Here is an 18,383-nt window from a genome sequence, read left to right on the forward strand (position 1 = left end):
AGGAAAATGTCATTCCCTGGTGTGGCAGCAAAGAAAGAAGTGGGTAAACTCATTTATTTTCTGTTCCAGTGCAGCCTGTCTGTGAAAACTGGGCACAATGTTTGCTACCCCTGTAGAGGTGGGTGAATTCTGAACTTACCAACTACAGACAGATTAATCTTTCAAAGAGGGACATGATCTTTCTGAAATTCTCTTACATATGATGACAGACCCTTCAGTGTTTGATTCCTGGTACACCTGAAAGAGCCTTTTTTTCCACAGGGGGGCAAGCATATGCTTTTATTATCTTCAGTCCAGTTCAGCAATTAAGTATATCCAGAAAGTAGCCTTTATAGTCACACAGTTTAAAGGAGATGGACTGCAGTCTAATGCTGTCTTGATATTCTTCCAGCATCCCACCTAGAATTTCACTCAGCAATTTTTCTCCTTCTTCTGTTACTAGCAGACCCCTAGCATGTCTAAGCAATAGGGTTGCCTTGTACATGGTGCTGAGTTATCATCCTCTTTCAATTCACAGATCTTTCCCTTAGTGGACCCCAAAGCTCTCCATAACACCATGGAATTGCCAATAACTTGAATTAAAGTTAACCAAGAAAGAATATTCCTAAAAATAATCAATCCATCAAGTATGTTGGTGTTAAAAAACCTCACTTAAATCTAAAACAATTGGTTACTTTTGGCTAACTAGATCAGACCTACAATGTGTTAGATTTCTAACCCTGCTGTGTTCAGGCAGCATTTTCACTCCTGTGTTTCAGAAATATATGTTTGTCTGTTTGTGTGTGCACACAACACATAGGGATACATTTTAAATGTCAACCTGTGTAAAGAGAACCAACCTAAGAGACTGAGCTGAAGACAGCAACTTTTAGAGGTCTGTTGTCTTCATTTTCCAGAAAATACATTCATTATAAAGTCAAAAGAAAATGAAACAAGATTATTAAGTATGGAAATGGATTTAAGGAAGGTCTTTGATCCAAAGGAAAATAGACATTTAGGCTAAACCGTTCAAGGGAGGAATTGTGTAAGCATTAAAGATGAATTAAAATTAATAGTGGAGAGAACAGTGACTACATTTCTCCACCTGAGCAGACAGTGCTTCTAAAAGAAATCTGATAAATGTGGCATGAAACAGAAGTGACAGAGCACTGGAGAAAGAGAGGAGAGGAACAGAGTAAAGAGGCAAGAGAGGCAGGAAAATGCCCTTTGGGATCTGTAATGGAGTTCAGTTAAAAGGAGTTCACACAGGCAGCAGCATGACATGGCTGATACTGCTTCATTCTTGCTTTGAAAATCCCTGTAATCTCCATGTTCCATTCCAAAAGACATCCCCTAATGTCTTAACTCAGAGGCAGCAAATAGCAAAAAGTAGGGAAAGATGCCACGGGACAAGGTACAGTTTGATAAAATGAATTTTGTCTCACATTAGTGGGATATTTGGTTGTTGCTGCAGGTTTCTGGTGCTGGCCCAGAGCAGTGATAGGAGTCAGATATAATGGGAATGACATCAAGCATGATCAAGGGATGATGTCTCAACAAGAAATCTGCTACCAACAGCACCACTGCTGCTGCTCCTGGCTGCTTTCTGCTGCTCTGCTGGAGGAAAACAGATGTCTTTGCACCAGAATCTTATTCTGTGTTTATAATTAGGTCATAATTTGTACCACAAGCAGAGCTTTTAAGGTGGTGGAGAGAATGCACACCCACCCCCTAGAGCCTAGGTATTATAAATGATTTATAGATGTAGTTAACTTTATGGATGGCAAATGTTCACCCTTGTGATATATTTAGGAGTGTGCCTGAATATTTCCTGGGAAGGGCTTTTGTTATCAGCCCTATTCTGTCCAGACAAGGACAGATCATCTTCTTAAGGTTATGCAATAACTCAGCAGGATGCCTTTCTCTTGTGATCTCCCTATATCATTCAAATAGGGATAATAATGGGAAACGAAAAAAAAACCCAAACCAAACAATGTATTGGTTCAACAAAAGCAAACGTTGAGAAACATTACTGCTCTGTATTTACACAACTGCTCTGAAATCCTGATGCTAAATCCACATACTCTGAAACTGTTTCCTAACTGAGAGCAAACTCCAGAGGAATTCACAGACAGAAATGGACCATCCTGGTAGATTATTTGACTTCCTTCACTAACTCAGTTTAGTCTGAGCCGGCTGAATTTATAGAACTGATTAAAGAGTAGTTGTAGACTTGTAATAGGTATTACAACAGCTATAGTGTACTGGTATTGTCAGTAATATTAGTTAATTAGTTATCTCGAAAGTTTTATCATTATAAGTGAAAAAATACCCAAGGTGTAATTAATCCAAGGCTGTCCTAGCAGCAGAGGCACTGGAAACAGAACCCAACATAAACATTATTAATATCAGTTTTCTTCTTCAGGTCAGAGCTGGTCACTAATTGCTATGGATATATTTTTGATCATTTTATTCACACATGTTACTAGAGTGAGATGTATTCTTCCTTTTTATTTTTTTGTTATCAGAACCAAAGTGACAAAACTAGAAAAGTGTTAAACAGCAAGTGATTGGAAGTGGGAAGTCCAGCTGGGGGCTGATTCCTGGTGACATTCCATAGGGATCCATACTGGGGCCAATATTTACTGCTCAACAGCTTTGCTAGTGGGTTGGATGATGTGCCAGAGTTCTCTCTCAGCATATTTGCAGAGGATGTTTGCTATTCAAGGAGACCTTGCCAGGCTGGAGATGAGGACTGTCAGGAGCCTCATGAAGTTCAACAAAGGTAAAAGCAAAGTCCTACCCCTGGGACAAAGCAACCCCAGCACCAGATAGGGGCTAGAACTTCTGAGAAGCAGCTTTGAAGAGCACCTGAGGGTCCTGGCAGAGCATGGGCTGAGCAGAGACCAGCAATGTGCCTTTGTAATAAAGAAGGCAGCACCATCCTGGGCTGCATCAGCCAGAATTGAGCCATCATGCCAAGTAAAGGCATCCTTCTCTTTCAGTCAGCACTTGTTACACCGAGCTGGTGAACCTGAGCTCTCCAGGGAAAGGCAGCTATGGAGATGCTGCTCTGAGCCCAGGAGAAGGGAACTCACTGGGTGGAGTCAGTGTAGATGAGCCCTCAAGCTGTGTGGGAGCAGCAGCACCAGATGTAAAAGAAGAAACAGAGGAAACTGAGTTTGTTCTGTGTGAAGGAAAAGAAAGCTTCAGGGATGATTTTTTTTGCTGCATCTCTCTGACTGGAGGATACTGAGAAGACCAAGAGAAGTGTGCAGTGACAGGAAGAGAAGCTGTGGATCCAATCTGCAACATGTGAAATTCAAACAGAATATAAGGAAATTATTTTTTACCATGAGAGTGATCAGAACTTTATCAGAGGTACCTGCAGAGGATCTGGGATTTCCATCCTTGGAGGTGTTCTCTCCATTACTAATTCAAGTTCCAAGAAAAAGCTAAAAGGTCATCTTTTTGTCAAAACTCTAAAAATTACTGCTTAAAACATTTTGAGTGCAGCTATTGCAGAAAAGAGGTCAGATAATTGGTCCAATTGCAGTGTCTAAATAGAACCCATTTATTTTCCCAAATGTATATTTTAAAAAATATTTTAATGAAGTTTGCATGCCAAACTTGCCTTAACAAATTTACATCTGGGATCATCTCGTCTTCTTCAGAACCACACCAAATACTGATTTCAGAGCTGTTGATAATTCTAAACAGAAAGTAAAGGTTTGGTTGCATTAGTTCTTCAGCCCACATATATAATCCTAATCATTGTTGTTTGGCCTTGTGTGTTGGACAAATAGAACATCTGTGTTTAGATAATACAGGCTTCTGACAGACTTTGAGGCAACCTATCAAACATGCTTGTGATTCCTTCCCTGCTGTGGGAAAAACAAAGCCCAGTGATAAATTACTGTGTGGATACCTGGAATACAGGTGAAAACAGCAGGTTTTCTGGTCTTCCAGCATGGATCAAGCTCCATGGTGTCTGCATCCTCACTTTTGTGCCTCTGCTGCTTTGGGGATCCCCTGTTTGGCAAGGTAATGAAAATAATTTTTTTTTTGGCATGTATCCATGGTTTTGTAGTTGTTCCTGAACCGTACCAATGCTGGGTCACAGGACACAAAAAAGCACATGCATGTTATCTCAGATTTAGGAGAAAATCTCTGGTGCTGTTTTGTTTGCTAGTAGAAACATAGCCAAGGTCTTCTCATGTTTATTCCTTAGCATCTTATCTGTACAATAACAGAAAACAAATCTTTTTTCTCCCTCTTACCTACCAAATTGCTCCTTCCTTGTCCAGGAATCATCTCGTTCTCTGGGAATAAACAGCACCTCACATAGCAATCTTCTCATCTCTTTGGAGTTCTAGACAAAAGAGGAATATAAATAATTAACAGAAATAGTAATTACAAGAGGCCATCTGTCCTTTTGCAACTGTTTTACATGCTACAGAACGTTAATACCAAAATACATTCATCAACTTTAATAGACACCTGGAGCATAATCATCCAGCAACCACTTGTATAAAAGTTACTGCATGAAATAATTATCAGTGAAATATGGTAAATAAAAAAACCCAAAAAACTGACTTTGAAAGCATTGAAACAGAAACCAGATTTTTCAAGCTCCAGGAATTAACAAGAAAAGTACAGCTACCACCATATTTTGCTGCTGTATAGTCTTTGAAGTCTCTTTTTCAGACAATTAAATTAATCTGTGTATAAAACCCACTAGCACGAGCAAAACTTCAAACGTTGGGGAATTTGATCTTGATCTGTCTGGTCTAGTTTCTTCCTTCTTTTCCCCCCTTTTTTTATTTTATGCAGTTTTCAAATTTAAACGCATGGCTTACATTCAAAATGTCTCCTGGCTCGTTACTAGGCAGACCCAACGATGCAGATTCCATTCTTTCCTCTCATTACTGCTTATCATTGTGGGGTTTGCAAATAGCTCGTGGGACACAGCAATATCCAAGAGAACAAAAACCTGTGTCAGAAAGATCAAGGGCACCTGAATTGCAATGAGATAGCAGACCTGCTTTTAGATCAACGGTGGTGTTAACTCTTGAGCAAAATTTGCCTTCCTTCTGTCTGGAAGCAGAAAATACAGCAGTGCTGAGACTTTATTCCTACATAAGGGTATTGCCAGGAATGTTGATACAGGATTGGTCATTCTGGGATGTATTTAGGCATTGGCACAGGGCAGATGAGAAGCTGCTGAAGCCAATATGTTATGTCCTTATGTATTTCAGAGCACTCTCTCAGGTTCCTAAAGCCTTGGAAAGCAAATAAGGTAATTTCCATCCCTTTAGGAAGCAGAAGTTTTGGCGCTATTTTCTCTGGCCTCCAGGCACTGAGTAATTTGCACAGGCAGTACATTCCCATTTAGAGGAAGTAGAAAATACCGTGTTATAAATAGGATATACATGGCAGTCTCTCCTCAGGTACCAGATGTCCTACTGGAGACCTGATTTGATCACCCCAGTGCCTGGTCTTGCTGAAATGTTTTGGAGTACAGCAGAGACCTGTCAGTCTTTTCCCATAAAATATTCCATCAGGAAACTGCTCCATCATTTTCAGTCCCAAACTCTCTCTTCCCAGAGCACCGAAAGACAGAAGATTGATTAAATATGACAGAGCAACACACAATTAATATGTTCACTGCTATGCTAAAATACCCAAAATCCTGGATTAATTGCCAGTCCTGTGCCCCCATGCCCATTTTTTTCCTTTTTAATCTAACATGGAATCAATGTAGTCACTGAAAGGCAGCAAAAGAGACTTTATGATTAATTCCAGTTTTTGTTTTCTAGATCCAGTCTCACACATGTAGAGTTGCAAGTTACTTCAGTATTTACCCCCAAATAACTAAACCCCAATTATTTCTGTGTACTGAAAATCATACTAATCAGAGACTGAGAAAAGGCTATTGTAGGGGATAAAATGAGCAGGAGACAACAGAACAAAAGAGATTCTCCTGCTAACGTAGCAAAGCTTACCTCCTTCAGGAATTGTCTGGTTAATAAATGTCATACTAACCCCTTGCTGGCCATTGTAGGAAGTTGGTTTTCTATCATCAAGGACTGAATGATGCAGCATCTCTTATCAGTAGGATAATTCTCAAGATAATTTGCATTTAGCATGGACAAAGCACTTGAACTGTGAAAGGGAAACTGGTAGCAGATGTATGAACTTCTCAGATATTTGTTCTGTTCTGATATGTAAGTAAATAACAGATGTTTTTGAAGTTTCTCCTCATTACTAAATGATGAAAGGGGGAGAGGACACTCTCGATTATCTATTCACTTCCTCATTTTAAATGTCAATCATTAAATCAATTGAAATACCAATTAATTAAACCCATTAAAACACCTCTGTAGTTCATTAAAAGTTGTTTAATTGCTGAATTTCTGCCTTTTCATGTTTTTCTGAGAGTTGCTAGTTACTTTGAACACCTTCAGCAGGTTTGTGTCTTAGACTGAATGAATTCTGTCAAAAGAGTGGAAGAAGCCAATGGACTGAGTACACCAGGTGGGTCCAGCAAGGTGTCTCCACCTGGGCACACCTTTGCAGCCAGGTCTGCTCCCTGTCCCTGCCCCAGGAGAAAGGTCCAGACCCTTCCTGCAGCCTGAGCCCTGCACTGAATCATGGAATATCCTGAGTGGGAAGGGATCCACAAGGATCACTGAGTCCATCTCCTGGCCTGGCACAGGATGGAATCACAGAATCTCCAAGAATCTCACCATGGATTGTCACACACTCAGTGTGTCCAAGTGCATCCTGAGCTCTGTCAGACTTGGTGCTGTGACCTCTTCCTGGGGAGCTGTTCCAGTGCCCAGCTACCCTCTGGGTGAAGAACCCTTTCCTAATATCCAAACTAAACCTCCCCTGACACAACTTCAGGCCATTCCCTCAGTCCTGTCACTGTCACCACAGAGCAGAGACCAGTGTCTGCCCCTCCTCTTCCTCTCAGGGGGATGCTGAAGACCACGAGATCTGACTTCAGTCTACTCTCCTCCAATCTGAGCAGACCAAGTGCTCTCAGCCATTCCTCTTAAGGCTTCCCCCCCAGAGCCTTTATCACCTTTGTAGCCCTCTGTTTCATGCTGTCTAATAGCTTTATCTCCTTATGTTGTGGCAGCCAAAACTGCACCCAGGGCTCTAGGTGAGGCAGGACAATGCCCTCCCTTGTCTGGCCAGCAAGGCTGTGCTGGCTGTGCCCCAGGACATGGCTGTTCCTTTTGTCTGTCAGGGCACTCTGGTGACATCTCTGCCTTCAGCAGCTCCATCTGTGGGGAGGAATTGGCCACCACGGGGCAGAGCAGCAGCCTTTGTCCTCTGATAAGTGCTCCCTGCTCTGCTGGGAGGGGATGGCAGGTGAATGACCCTGGCCTGACAGGTGGTCACACACACAGAGGTGCCCAGTTGCTGAGCTGTGTGACTTCAAGTCCCTCCACTCAGTCAGTGGAATGTCCCTTCATCGAAAAGTTGTCCTCCCTGCCCATCCTCCTGCCTCAGTGGCCACACAAACTGCCATCCTGAGCCTTGGCTCAGGCACTGGTCCTGTGTCACTGCCCAGGGCTGCCCCTGGCAGGATTTGGGGATGGATACCATTAGCCTTGGCCCCCAAAGCCTCATCAGCTGCTCTGATGAGAGCTGCCAGCTTCTGGAGGGTCTTGGCACTCCCCTGGGCTTCCCCAGCCCAGGAATTCCCTTGTACACCATGATCTCCTGCCCTTCTACAGAAGGTGCCAAGAGCCTCTACGAGCGATAAATACAAAAAAGGTAATTAGATTGCTAATTAAATGCCATCCAAGATGAAATGATTAAACATTTATAGGAAATTTTCTAAAGATATTCTCCTGCAGAACTCGGTGAGCTAGCCTGGATTTAATTTCTGCAGCAATATGAAGTGCCAGTCCCTTAAAAATATTCTCCTGCCTTCAGTGTGTGCTCTGCTTGCCCAAGAGCAGAACTCAGCAGTGTGGCAGCCCTTCTAGAGGGTTCCATCCTCTTCTCCTGCCCTTCTTCCCGTAGGATCTCTTTAGTTACTGCAGTGACAGGATCCCTCAGATGCAGGTAAGCCTGTCCTGGTGCTGGATGTGCAGCCTGGTGCTGCTGTGAGGTCTCAGAGCCACATCTGTGCTGCCACACCTGGAGTCTGCGAGAGTTTCTCTCTCTAGAGAGACAAATTCTCACATGGCAGGTCCCAGACATTCAGATTTGCCCTGCAATCCATAAAACACATACAATGCCATGCAGAGATCCTCAAGGAGGATTGCCTGTGAAATGCTGAGACATCTGAGTAGGAGCTCCTTTTAACCATGAATTGCAATGCTGATGGCACATTTCATTGGTGCTAAAATTCTATCCCAGCTATTCTGATCATGAGTAAGACAGTAGCACCTTTTCAGCTCTGGATGGGGGAAGAATTTGTTCCTCAGAGCCCTACAAGGATTATCCAGTGGTCTTAGTGTTTTTGTAAAATATTCTTTCGGAATATTTTTCAAGTGTTAGTAATACCTCTGCAATCCCAGAGATAATGGCATGGGTTAGACAGACTTTTGCGCATTACAAACATCTCCCTGAAACAATTTAACTGCAATTCCTAACCTGCACTTGGAATATGTGTACAAGAGCTGCTATTTTTGCTGCTATCACAGTCGCTGAACCAGGGATCTGAGAATTAAAGAGCATGAGCTATTACTTTTTTGTCTTGTCCTTTTGGGATTAGGGCACAGGATGGATCCTGGGACACAGACTCCTCAGAGCACTGCCTGAACAAAGCTATTTTCTGTGTGCTGTCCTCAATATTTTGGGTACTTTGACTCTATGGAAAACAGAAGTTGTTAACTTCTGCCTGCAGGAGCACACACAGAATGAAGACAGCTTCCCTTGAGCCGAAGTGCTATTTTACAAAAACATTATATTTGAGGCATAGGTTTACTACTAAATTCAAGTGGCTACAATAGAAGGAGTATTTGTAACCTGAGTCACAGGGAATCTTAATATATCACATATGTCCCAGATGTGAAACTGTACAAAACATTTCAGATTCATCTTTCTTCGTTTCCCCCCCAAAACCAGATTTCATGATATTGCATAAAGTTTTCCAAATTCCCAGTTCCCAAAACAACTGGTAATGTAATTAGAAAATAGTCACCTTTCTGTAATAACAATGGCCAAAAGGTCTTGATCTGAAATTATATAAATGTTCAGATTTCTTTGGATTTAAAATTGGAGAAATGTCCAAAACTGAACTGATTGTAGAATTCAAAATATATTTATTTCTGGATTTTGCCTTGAAATTCAGCAAAAATTATCAGAAGGGTTTTTTTCACTTCAACCAAAGTTGTTTTTATTTTTTATTTTTTTTTGCTTGAGCTTCTACTTTCCAGAAGTATCAACAAACCACAAAAAATAAATGAATCTTTTTACACTTTTACCCCAGTGCAATTTGCAGCACCTGCAGAATTGAAATACAATTTGTTTTCTTTGTCCCTTTTAAAACCAGCAGGTGACTCATTCTCAGCTCTGATTGCCAGGATATCATTACCACTGTCATTTTCAGTCACCAGTCTTTGGGCACAGGAAATTGTAGGCATCTGCACATTCTTCCAGGCCTCTGATGACACAAACATCTTCACTGGATGGCACTGAAGGACTGAGCAGAAGACACCTCAAGTGTCCTGGAATTACCTCTGGTCTCATCTTCCTGTTGAGTGCAAGCTCACAGTGTCTGATGGGAAACGGGGTAGGAAATGGAATGAAGACAGGCAATTTAGGAGCTGGCAAAAAAACCCCAAAATTGAACTGGATGTTCTTCTGTTATGTTGATTCCTTTGTGCATGGTTTGGTTTTAATCGTCCTTTCTCTCTTGAGAATTTTTACACAAGGGTTTTTCAAATATCAGGCCTCTTGCAGCAAAATCAAGGGAATATCAGCTTTTAACTAAGGATCTACTGTTATCTTGATTTAAGAAAACTGCTTATACCAGTTAACACGTATTGTCATAAAATCCATGTGCCACTGGAAAGAATGAGAGTACTGTAGTTGTCTTTGCTTAGATAAAATCAATAGATACTTATTAATCTCCTCTCATAAACTTCATCCAGCCTAAAATGACAACTAGCCAACCCATATAACAACCCCCAGTGGCCTTGATATGACAGTGAGACTCAAAGAGGGATGGATTAAGCTTGTATTTCATCAATTCCCACCACTCAGATTTTTGCCAGAGTGCTAGATTAATTTCATGGCACCTTCTTTATTGTTTGAATTCTTATCAGATTAATGTGGTGCTGGAATTTTTGATGACAAGCATATACTACAATTTTAGCCAAAAGCAGAAAGTAGAGAGAGTAAAGCTAAACAGCCAATGAGGTCCAAAAATCAGAGCTCTGACTCTGCAAGATGTGCTTGCCCAAGTAGAACTGATGCTCATCCAAGCCCTTGGGGGACCAGTCAGTAAAATCCTTTACAGTTTTTCTTGCCTCTCTGATCAGACTGTAAGATGGGAATTACACCAATTTCTGTCGAATATGAGGAGAAGTTGCAAAAATAGGTTTGCAGAAGGTATCAACACTGTTTTTTCTTGCCAAGGTATCTGATCCTACTGATTCCCATGTGCCTGTATAATCTAAATCACAAATTTTCATCACTGTTTTGGAGTTGCTTTTTGGCTGGTTTGTTTCAGGAATGAGCTTCATGCTGTTTCCATTTTTTAAAAGGCAGTATTTGGAAATAGTCACAAACTCCTTTAGGCCCTGGCCTGGCTCTGTGCCAAAGAGGTGAGGGGGTGAGGGTTACCTTTGCACAGGGGGCAATGGAGCTTTTCACTGATCACTCTCTGGATAGGACTTGAATGCTTCCAAAAACACAGGTTTCTGCTGGAAAGGGCTATTCTTGTGTTTTTAAAGTGGAAGGAGAGATACAGGACAGTCTGGTTTCACAGCTGAAGGTAAAAACAGTCTCCAAATATCCCCAAGTAATCCTGCATATGTACAGCAACACAAATCAACCTAAGGTCTTAAGTGGCCATGACCACATTTAAAAACAGAATACAAAGAGTAAACTGAAGAGGAAATGACACATTTTTTTGTTTTCATTGAAACCAGAGCCCAGATGTGAATAAAAAAAGTATTTGGTTGCAATTTCACGTGGCCATACCAAGACCCATCTCCCTTCTCCACAAGCAGCAAGAGAAGCAGCTTCTTTATTCAGCTCTCCCAAGAGATAATTGAGGCTGCTTTTCTGGAGTGAGGAAGAGTGGGTTGAGCAGGGTTGAGCTGGGCTCAGTCTCAGGAAGAAGTTTGTTCTCACCACCCCACGGAGTGACTGTGCTGCCCAGCTGACAGGCAGCACCCTTGGTCTCTCTGTCTAGTGTTGTTTCCTGTAGGAGGTGTAGGTGGACCCTGGGCAGACCCCAGGCCCCCTCAACAGCTCAGAGAACCCAGGAAATGCTGGTGCAAAGAGCTTCTCGTGAGAGGCAACAGTCCTGGTTGCTGTGGAACAGTCAGGCAAGAAGTTATTTGCACAAACATTTGCTGGGGCTGGTTTGCAGGATTTGTCTTTGGCAGGTTAAGACTGTGAGAAACAGCAAACACTGACCAGGTTAATACAGACAGAAAGTAAATCCTAGAATCAGGTAGATTGGCAAAGGCTTCCAAGATCATTGAGTTGTTTGAGTGAACATCTCCATGTCAGCTAAACTGCAGCACTAACTGCCATGTTCAGTCACTTTTTAAACACTTCCAGGGATGCTGGCTCCAACACAAAGCATTCCAGTGCTTGATAACCCTTTCAGAGGGGAGCAGAGCCAGCACATCCCCAAGGATGGTGTGGAATCAGGCTTGGCGTGGCTTTCTGCTGGTTGTTGACCTTTGGGGAAAAGCAAAGGATCTGGCCAGAGTCAATTTGCAATGATGGAAAACCAGCAAAGGCTTCTGAGCCGCAATATTTTACACTTGTGATTGAAGATTATTTTAAAGTGGGGGGTAAATCCTACCAGTAGTCCCTGGCATACCAACAAGTTCAACATGTGTATTTGAATGGCTACAGGCATTATACCCCACAATTCCTGGGCTTTGCCCTTCCCTGGAAGCTCATCTCCAGAGGGATAAAGCCAGCTCTCCGTTAGACACCCCTGAGGCCAGGCAGCTCTGACAAACAGGGTTGTGTTGTTGGCTGAGCACTTAACAGAGGCTGTGTACCTAACCCTTCCTCTTTGCTTTGGCTCTGTGGCAAAGTACAAGTCAAACTCCCTTCACCACCTGATCATTTCAAAGAACATTTTGTAATACAGATACCACACAGCTGAACACAGCCACTTCTATCTAGGGCAGCCTGATCTTGAAGGGATTTAATGTTCAGATGGAGGGAACACGACCTTCCATTTTTAAGCTTCCATTTCAACACTATTTATAATTAACTGCATGCATAGGGCTTCATGTACTTTGAAAGGCTGAGGTTATGCTTGTGTTGCAGAGCCAGGGGAGACAAGCTTGTTGTCCTGATAGACTATCAAGCTACTTTTCAAGGAAGAGCTGCAGAATAGTTTTAGCTGGTGGCTACCCCTGTAATGCTTTGATGTGTGCAATGTGATGATCAGTTGGCTGACCTGGCTGAATTGTCAAAGTAGTTCATCAGATTCAGAGTGTTTGTGGTTCTCATTTGCTCTGATCCTTACAACCAAATAAAAATTCCCAACAAGTTTCTATTGCTAGATTGATTTATACCTAGCTTTTAAAAAATATAAATAGGCAAGGAAAGCTGGAAGCCTGTGAAACATCAGTCCCAGTACTGGCTGATTCAAACATATTCACTTTGACAGTCTCCTCTGGATTCACAGATAAATTTCCATGCATCTTTAAGTGACATCTTTCTCGTGAAGATCAGCTTTAATTTCTGGAAAACAAAGCAGCAGCATTGCAGCTTTCCATGCTAGGAACATTTCAAATACAAGGATCTGACTACTCCTCTGCCTCTGCCTCTTGGGCCAGAGGGAGGAGAGAACTCCAACAGTAGTTGCAATTGACCTGCTCAATTACAGTAGCAGCAATTTTCCAACCTGATTACTTGTGTCAGGTGATAATCTGCAATTCCTCATGCACAGTGTCACTTGGAAGCAGCTCTTCTTGCAAGACTGGTCTGTCACACAGCAGGAATGTGATGGCTTTGCTTCAGTATTTTTTACCACCATGAAGTTATTCTTTAAATACTAGCTGAATGTGTATGCATTGTAAATATGTGGCCTCAAAAACTGGCTCCAGTGAGCTTAATAACTGAATCCCCATTGAAATCAGCAGACAACACATTTTGTCTTGATCAGGTGTTAGAGCAGGTGGAAGAACTCTAAGGTAAGTAAGACTGGTAAAAAGTACTGACTTTGCTGTTTTTCCACAAAATCTAGTGAAATTTCATTAAAAACACAGAGAAAAACAAGGAGAAATTGTTGAAAGAGTAGTTTTGACATTTTCAGAATTACTACAAAATATTTTACATTGTACTTCAGATTAATTTTCCAAAGATTGAAAAAAAATTTCATCTGCCATGCAATATATCTTTCTGTTCCTTCAACTTAAAATTTTGGGTGGATTTTATCTAGTTAAATAGCTGTTATATAAGATTGAGTGCAAAGTAGTGGAAAGAGAATTGACTGAAGAAGCAAAAGCATTTGACTCTCCTCTCAGGTATTGAGTTGTGTCGCCTAGCAAATGCTTTAATGTGTGGGATTTGATTTTGGGGAGGGCCAGTCTGTCATACTGCCTGTCTCTCTCACAGGCAAAGAGATTCCTTGCCCTTGCAGGAGACTGTGGCTAAGGTACACCCTGCAAGCAGCCACCCCCAAAACCCACACAGATTGCAGGAGCCATTCAGTAATCTTTCTCTCCGTTCCTCAGTGGAGGAAAATACCCTTTTAGCTTCATTTTGGAGAGGAGCCATTTCAAGGCTTTTCAGCACTGCAGGCAGGAATGAGATAAACTGCCTTAGGATGATATCCAAAGGATGACAAAACTCACTTTTGCTGTGGCAGCAGACTTGGTTCAGGAAGAGAGGAAGGGCTTGCTGCAAGTTTGGGGAAAGGACAGGAGTGCGGAGCTGAGGGGCACCAGCAAGCTCAGTGTGGGTTTAGGGTGCTGCAAAGGTTTAGTGAGGTTCAGTTTAGGTGGGAGCAGAGCTTTCTCTTGCTTTGGGCAGCTGCTGAGGAGGCAGCAAAGCATTGCCTGTGCTGTGGGTGAGAGCAGCCAGCTCTTCCACCCTGCTGCTGCTGCTGAGCATTGATCTATTGATCTGTGCTCCTCAGAGTCCTTCACACTGTCCCAGTGTCTTTCACGTGGCTCTAAGTGGCAGGATGCTCACTCCCAGCAGGTCACAGGTGAGAGCTGCTGCAGGAGAGCAGAACTACAGAATGTCACAGCTTCAAAACCTAAACCCCGTAATTCCCCACACCCGCTGCATTTCCCTGCACAGCCATTCTTACACTTGACCTACAACTTTTCCCTGGGGGAAGGAGACTCCTAGTGTGGAGGAAGAAACACCAAAGGGCTCATATTTGTGACTCTATCACTGTTTCATGGCCTGGGCACATTTCCTTGGCTGCACTGTCACCCTTGGCTGTGGTCCCTGTTCTGGCACCAGGGTTTTCTTTAATGACACTGGCACTCCTGCCTGTTTTACTATATATATTCTAGCTCCCAGTTACTGGTTTCTGCTGGCCTGATTGGACATTTGATTGGATATACTGTGCACTAAATTCATTGTGCACAGTAGATAACCTATATGCCATGCAAACAATGTAAGACCTTTATAGAGTGCCCAACTCTTCTTTGAAAAAATGCAAGAGAAGGAATAATAGAATTGGCCATGTGTAAAATTCAGAACAATTTAATATCCAGCATAGCAGAAGTTCATTAAATCTAAAGAGAGGTTGGAGAGGGAGTGAGAGCATGTGCCAGTGGGTAACTCCAGCTCTTCCCTCGCATTAAACCACGCTGCTGAGCGGTGATGCCAAGAAATTGCACATCAAGGGGATGACAGAACTTAGCAGATATATTTCTGGGAAGATGAAAAACAATCAGAATCACCTGAAATCAGCATCACCAGAAAATGGAAACAACCCCAAGTGATTCCCTGAGGAATCAGAGGAGGCTGGAGCACAACTATATCTCTCTTGCAACAAAGAAATAATTTCCATTTATAAAACAAATGTTTCCTCCTGGCGTCAAATGTTATCAGCATTCAGCAGTGTAATTTGTTTCTTTGGAAAGCTGGTATTTAATACATTGACTAGCAGGAAAACCCCTTGCTGCAGAGGTTTGCCAATTCCAGTTCTTCCCCTGTGTTAGCTCCTGGCATTAGCACTGCTAATACAACAGGCTCCTGCATCCCCACGGTCTGGACCTGGCTCCTCTGAGAATTATGGATGGGAGGTTCTTCCTGCCACAGCCTTTGAGAGGGAGAAGCTCAGAGCACACCTAGTGATTTAGATCCTCAGGGATCTGGCACAGAAAGGAAGCTTCTGAGCTTTATTTCTCCCTGAATGTCCCATGGGCTGCTTGTGCTCTGGGAGGAGGTTGGAGGAAGGGCTGCAGACAGGATTTTAACAGCCACCAGGGACCTGGGAGAGACAGGGGGTGGGACTGGTGCTCTGGTGGAGGAACAGCTGAGACTTTCTGCAGTCTGGTGCTTTTCATGGCTCTGGAGCAGTCAAGGGGAGCAGCAGAGCTGTGATGGATGTGCAGCTTTGTGGATGGCTGCCCAGCCAAACCGTGTTTATCCATCCTGTACCTGAGCATCCGGGAGAAATTTTTCCACACAAGCTCAAGTATTGACTGAATGTCCCTGCTGAGTCAGGGAACGTGACATGCAGAGGATATTAGCACCATTTTGGTTCAGATGCCCCAACTCTCTCATGTGCCAGAGGCTGCCTGGTTCCCTGCCCTACAAGTATCTATAACCCAGTATGAGAGAAGAAACTGCACATTTTCTCCAAAACAACAACCTTTTGGCTAGGAAAATGAGTCTGTTGTGCTGGCAGAGCTTAAGAGTTGCCTTTTTTTTTGCAGTTACCATACAGTGGAGCTCGTAGAAGGTGGGGAAGCAATAAAGCTGACTCCTAGGTGTTTGTGGGAATACTTAGCATGACAGACCAAGCTGAAGGTGTCTGAAGATTTAACATGCTGCTGATGTCAAGAGCAGCCCTGATGTACTTCTGCTGCATTGAATGAAAGAGCCCTGGCAGGTCTGACATAAACTGTCCACTCCTGAAGTTTGATGTGTGAGAGAGCAGGAATTGAAAGCGAATCTCAAAAAGGAGGATACTGACAGTGACAGGGACGTTTCTCAAAGTGTGGGTCTCCATCTCTGAGGTTGGCGTTAAAATGGGACACCAAGCATTAGGAGAGATTGTTCTCATAAATCCTGGCAGTGCTCAGGGAGCAGGACAGCGACTCCTCTGAGCCTGGAAGTGAGGATGGCTGTGAGCAAATGCAGGAGAGTGAGGAATGAACTTCAGACTTTATCCTGGAGGGATTTAGCTCTGGAGATAGAAGGGGGATAGATAACCCTGCTCCCAGTGGCTCTGACAAACACTGATGTCATGGTATGGTTCAGAGTGAATAAGTGGGGAAAAAAAAGCTGATTTGTTTGGAACGTGGGCAGGAATCAAGACAGGATAATGAGGACCCAACCAAGTTTTCTGCTCTGTGGACAAACAGGAAAAGAGACTGTGCAGAAATAATCAGAGCTGTTTCACTAGTTCTGACTATCCATACCTGGAGATTGGTTAGCTAACTGCAAAGTATTCCAACTGATGAATTTGCAAGTTGCCTTAGGAAACTGTCTCAATAACTTTCCCTTATATAAGAAATACATTTTCTTAACCATTATGGTGCATTATTATTTTTTTGTGTTACATTAATGCTGTGGAGCTCCAGGCATGCAATAAAGTTTATCTGCATTAGTGCCCCATGAGTCTGTATGTCTGGAGACTGTAAAATAGAAGACAAGCCAGGAGGTGGAATGCTGTGCCAGAGACACTGCAGAATATCCCTGTACCCAGAATATTCTGGGTACTACAGAATAACCAAAGGGCATGCCAGGAAGGCTATGAAAAACAAATATAATGAAGAGAAGCACAATGAAAAAACAATTCAGGGAAAAAGAAAATCAACAAATTTCACAGAAAGGGGGAAAAATAAAATAGGAATGGTTAGAAGACAGAAAAAAAGGTGAAAATTAAAAGGAATTGGTTTTTAATCTCAGTTCTGTGCAGCACAGAGACTTAGGAACACTTGTCTGCTGCACCATTGGCAGCTATGCAAAAGGAGCAGCAAGGGCAGCTCATCTGTTCCTCTCTTACTTCTCTAATGAAGAGAGACGTTGCCTGCTGGAGGCCAGCAGAGAGCTTTGAGTTTTCGTGGGTCAGTTTATTTTGCTGCTCACTTTCAGTTTGGCTTCTGAAAATTTTCTAGGAGAACTTTTTTCTTGCTCCCTCCAAAGCCTTTCCTACTTTGCATTCCCCAATGCATTTCTGAAATTCTGATTATTTTTTTAAATTAAACGCCTTTGGTTTTATTTTTAGCCCTTATATCCTCCCTTATTTCTTAGTAATAGCTAGAAAATAATACTTCAAGAATTGTGATATGGAAGGGGAGGGGGGAAAGCTTCCCTCCTCTGAATCTGCTGACTTAATTCTATACAAGCTCCAGCTAAGGGGAAAGATATTTCTGAGCTCCCTTAGAAAATGTAATTATAGATTTAATTCTATAGTACATGTTTTGTATGGCGATGTGGGAGTTGGCCAGCTTCATTCTGAGGCCACCTTTCTATCACCTTTTAAAGTTTGTGGCCATTGGGGGTTCCATGTGGATAGCTTAAAAAAAAAAAAGGCAATAGTTTCTCCCACCTGAAAAATATCTAGGGGGAATTGACTGTCAGTCAATTCAACTCTTGCCTGGGAAATTGCTGGAGGAAGTCTCCAAGGAAGCCATTTCCATGAGCATGAAGGACATGAGGGTGATTTGGAACAGCTAGATTAGATTTGCCAGGGTTTAATCCTGCTGTACTGACCTGATTGCTTTCCATGAAGAGAAGTTGGGCTCTGAGAATTAGGGAATGGAAGAGGATGCTTTTTGCCCTTCTCTAGTAAGTCCTTTCACAGCCTCACATGTTGTCCTTGCAGCCAGAATGAGGGGCTGTGGCTGAATGGTTGAACAGGGAAATTGCAGATAAACTTGCTGGATTTGGCAAATTCATGGATTACTGCAAATTGCAACCATTTGGTGGAACTGCTGATCACCTGTAGGAGAGGATTGCAACTCAAACACTGGCTTGAAAGAATCTTTGCAAGAAAGGTCCTGGGGGAAACAAATAGAACAGAAATCAGCAGTTTGCCA

The sequence above is a fragment of the Lichenostomus cassidix genome, chromosome 3 (assembly GCF_008360975.1).
Source record: "Lichenostomus cassidix isolate B80296 chromosome 3, HeHo_3.0, whole genome shotgun sequence".
Taxonomy (NCBI): domain Eukaryota; kingdom Metazoa; phylum Chordata; class Aves; order Passeriformes; family Meliphagidae; genus Lichenostomus; species Lichenostomus cassidix.